At 46.1% G+C, this 4,129-nt stretch overlaps 1 long non-coding RNA gene across 2 annotated transcripts; it reads left to right on the forward strand.

Annotated features, from left to right (window-relative positions):
* Positions 1-647: 647 nt before the first annotated feature.
* Positions 648-3,776, forward strand: LOC112827856 (uncharacterized). 2 transcript variants are annotated; one of them, XR_012374135.1, is made up of 3 exons: positions 648-915; positions 2,892-2,957; positions 3,412-3,776. It is a non-coding gene; the product is annotated as an uncharacterized lncRNA (long non-coding RNA). The 2 variants fall into 2 exon arrangements; XR_003209332.2 differs by lacking the exon at positions 2,892-2,957.
* The last annotated feature ends 353 nt before the right edge of the window (positions 3,777-4,129 follow it).

Genomic DNA, 4,129 nt, shown 5'->3' on the forward strand with positions numbered 1-4,129 from the left:
GGGTATCTTAGCTGGTATGCGGTATTCCTGCTGTAATAAGCATTTTTTTAGTTGGGTCACAAACCCCCTTTGGTTTAACTGATAAAGTGGTGAGGATGGGACTTCCCCCCTCCCCCCCCAAAGGCATAAAGAGGGAAAAGTTAGCCTGGTCCTCTGCAGAAAAAGAAATAGGTCAAAAGCTAAAAGTATGACCTAATCCCTCTGTAGGCAGGCAGGAAATAAGAGACGGGCAAATGTTGTGCAAGAGAGATTCCCCTGGGCTTGGCAAGAGGATCCATTGCGGGAGGCCGGGCCTCAGGACCCATTAGAATCTCACAGACTTTGTCCAGCCTCTATGAAAACTCTCTCCCAGTGTCTGGGTCCGCAGGAGGATAGGCTCCCCTGTTCCTACCCTGGAAAGAGCGAGAGAGGCTGAAAGGGGACAGGAGTAAACCGGAGAGGGGACTTAAGTGGCCGCTTGTTGGTACCTCCCCCAGATCCCTTTACAGGCTGGTGCAGCCCCGCAGCTGCTGGGTCACCGCGGCCTTCTTCCCTAGAGAATTAGCGCAAACGGAGCCCAGCGCTTAGTAGGCTGTGTCCCCACCCCCAGCAGCCCGCAGCCAATGGCTGACTGAGACGTACAAGCCCCGCCCCTTCTCCAGGTGAGTCTTAACCGCCGAGCCTAGACTCACTCCAGCCCAAACCGCGCTCTGCCTAGCATTGGGGGTGACAGAGGTCCTTCCCACCGTGGATAAGAGGGCAAGGGGAGCAGTTGACGGACTCCTGGGGCCTCCCCTTCCCTCGGCCCCTGCCTACCTAGCCCAGCCCAGAGTTGGGCCTCCTCGCCTCTCCGTATTCCGCTTCCTCCCCGGGTTGGGAGCCAAAGAAAGGTTGGCAGCCGGTCCGTTGGCTCTCTTTTGCCCCCTCGTGGATCTGGTGAGAACTTTGGTGACTCCCAAATCGTCCGGTCCCGTGTCCCCCCCCCCCCCCCCCCCCCCCCCGCCTACTTGTTTTTCTAAAAGTGGAACATTGGGACCGAGGAGAGCTGGGTTTGGGGTTGGGTAAACACTTGTAGCTGGCAAAGTTGAGGGTAGTTTTCCCAGCAAAGGACTTGGTGGGTTTATTGGGGGAATGCATAGTAATTTGGCTCAGAAAACCTTGGGGTTCATGAGGGCCAGGCATGGAAGTGGGTGGTAGGGAGCTGGTTGTTTCTGTGAGTGATTTCTGTGGCTTTGAGCCAGGTATCCCCTCTTTGGGTCACAGATTCTTCTTATGAAAAGTGGAGAGAATCAGACCAGCTCCTGTATCTGAGGTCGTTGGTGGATTTAGGTAAAGATTTTTTTTTTTTAAAGATTGATTTATTTTAGAGAGGGAGCACATGTGCATGAATGGGGGGAGGGGCAGAAGGAGAGAATCTTCAAGCAGACTCCCCGCTGAGTGTGGAGCCCCTCCGGCTGGATCTCACCACCCTGAGATCATGACCTGAGCTGAAATCAAGAGTGAGCTTAACTGACTGAGCCACCTAGGCATCCCAGTGTAATGACAGATTTGAGAGAGCTTTGGTGTCTCAAGCCACACTGATCTTGTTGCCTATGAATTTCCATCATATGTCCCGTCTTAGCTATGTAACTTTCTATGTGATTATCTATTTTATTTCTTCCGTGTACTGCAACCTCTTCCTACTGGTCTTCCAGCTTCCACATTGCACATTGCAACTAGAATTCTCTTAACACCATGTGGGTATGACACAAAAGCCTTCAAGACTTTCCCGTTGCACCTAAAGTCCCAATTATGTTCTGTGGCCCCCTCAAACCCTTCAGGATCTGGAGCTTGCCTCTTTCTCCAGCCTCACCCTTATACTCTCTTCATTCCTTCCTCTGGTCCCACGCCTTCCTTCAGTTCCTTCACCAGCTCTTTCCCTTCTCAGAGTGTTTTCACCTGCTATTCCCTCTGCCTGGAAAATCCTTTTCTCACGTGTGTGTGTGTGGGGGGGCAGCTCCTTTTCAGTTCTTTATAGCTTAGTTTTACTATCATATCACAAAGGAGCTATACCCAGTTTCCCTCTATTTATTTATTTCCTTCATAGTAATTACCACATTATCTTGGTTTTACATTAATGTAAGACATGGATAGTCTTACATTATCTTGTTTACATGTTGACTCTTCCCCCCCCCCCCCTTTAAAATGAGTCTTCCTGGGCTGCCTGCATGGCTCAATCAGTTAAGCATCTACCTTGGGCTCAGGGCATGATCTCAGGGTTTTGGGATTGTGCTCTATATCAGGCTCCCTGCTCAGCAGGGAGTCTGCTTCTCCCTCTGCTCGTACTCTCTCTATCTCGCTCTCTCTCTCTCTCTCAAAGAAATAAAATCTTTAAAATAAATAAATAAACAACCGGCTGGCTCAGATGGTTGAGCATCTGCCTTCAGCTCAGGTCATGATCCCAGGGTCCTGGGATCGAGTCCCACATCGGGCTCCTGGCTCAGCGGGAAGCCTGCTTCTCCCTCTGCCTCTGCCTCTGCCTCTCCCCCTCCCCCTGCTTGTGCTCTCTCTTTCTGTCTATATCTCTGTGTCTCAAATGAATAAATAAAATCTTAAAAAAAATAAGTAAATAAAATGAGTCTTCCCACCCCAAGGGCATTATTTACTGTTGTAATACCTAATGCCTAAAATAGTGCCTACTATTCTTCTAACACCAGTTAGGAATATGTTTGGCTACAAGTGACAACAACAAAATATGACGGTGAACTTAATAAATAGGGGTTTATTTTAACCACCTAAGAAGAAATCCAAAGGCAAGCCGATTGCTGGTATTGTTTTAGTGACCAAAAATACCACTGGGCCCCCAGGCTCTTTCCATATTTCTGCTTCATTATCCTTAGTACACTGATGTTTCTCTCCTCATTTGTTACCAGATGGCTACTCCAGATGTAGGCATCACATCTACATATCTACATAGAAGCTGGGGAGACGCAAAGAAGGTGCTAATCATGTCTCCTTCTATGGGAGGGAAAGTTTTCCTAGGACTCCCTGAGTAGATTTCCCTTCACATCTCATTACGCATAACTGGGTCACTGGTTCTAGCTTCAAGGGAGGCTGGAAAATAGATCTGATGCTTAACTTTATGTGTCAACTTGACTGGGCCATGGGGTGCCCAGATATTTTGGTCAAATATTATTCTAGGTGCTTCTGTGACGGTTTTTTTTTTTTTCTTTTGATGAAATTAACATTTAAATTGGTTGAAATAGAAAAAAAATAAAAAAAGAGAAAAAAATAATTGCATTGACTCAGTGGAACACATTGCCCTCCCTAGTGTAGGTTTCATTCCGTTGAAGATCTGAATAGAACAGAAAGGCTAACTCTCTCCCGAGTAAGAGAGAGTTCTTCCTAGCTGACTGCTTTCCAACTGGGACGTTGACTTTTTCCTGCTTTCAGGTTTGAACCGAGACATCAGCTCTTCTTGGGTCTGGATCCTGCCAGCCTTTGGATGGGAACCACACCAGCACAATCCTGGTTATCAGGCCTTTGGATTTGGACTAGAACAAAACCACTGGCTCTCTTGGATCTCCAGCTTGCTGACTCACCCTGTAGTACTTGGGACTTGCTTTCTTCCATAATCACATGAGCCAATTCCTTATAAGTAATCAGTCAATCAATCCTATTGGTTCTATTTCCATGGAGAACCCTAATACAGAATAATATTGTCATAATTGGTTCGAAGTGCTATACTACAGAAGTATGAGTCATTTGTATAATTCTAAGTCTTCTTGTAGCCGCATTAAAAACATAAAGAGATGAAATCACTTGTGATAATATATTTTATTTAACCCAAGCTATTCAAAACATTATTACTGTGACATGAAATCAATATACAAATTAATGAGATATTTTACAATTTGGGGGCACTAAATCTTCAAAATCTGCCGTACATTTTATACTTATAACAATTCCCAATTCAGACGAGCCACATTTCAAGTGCCCAATAGCTGCCAGTGGCTAGGCTCTGCAATATTGGCCAGTGTATGTGTAGATCATCAAATACACCACTTGTATTCAGACTATATAAAGAACTCTTAAAAGTCAATAATAAGAAAACCAACAATTCAACAAAATATGGGAAAAGATTTGAACTGACACTTCACCAAAGAAGGGA

Source organism: Callorhinus ursinus, unplaced genomic scaffold (genome assembly GCF_003265705.2).
Source record: "Callorhinus ursinus isolate GAN/ISIS: 27379988/994484 unplaced genomic scaffold, GSC_fseal_2.0 scaffold29, whole genome shotgun sequence".
Taxonomy (NCBI): Eukaryota; Metazoa; Chordata; class Mammalia; order Carnivora; family Otariidae; genus Callorhinus; species Callorhinus ursinus.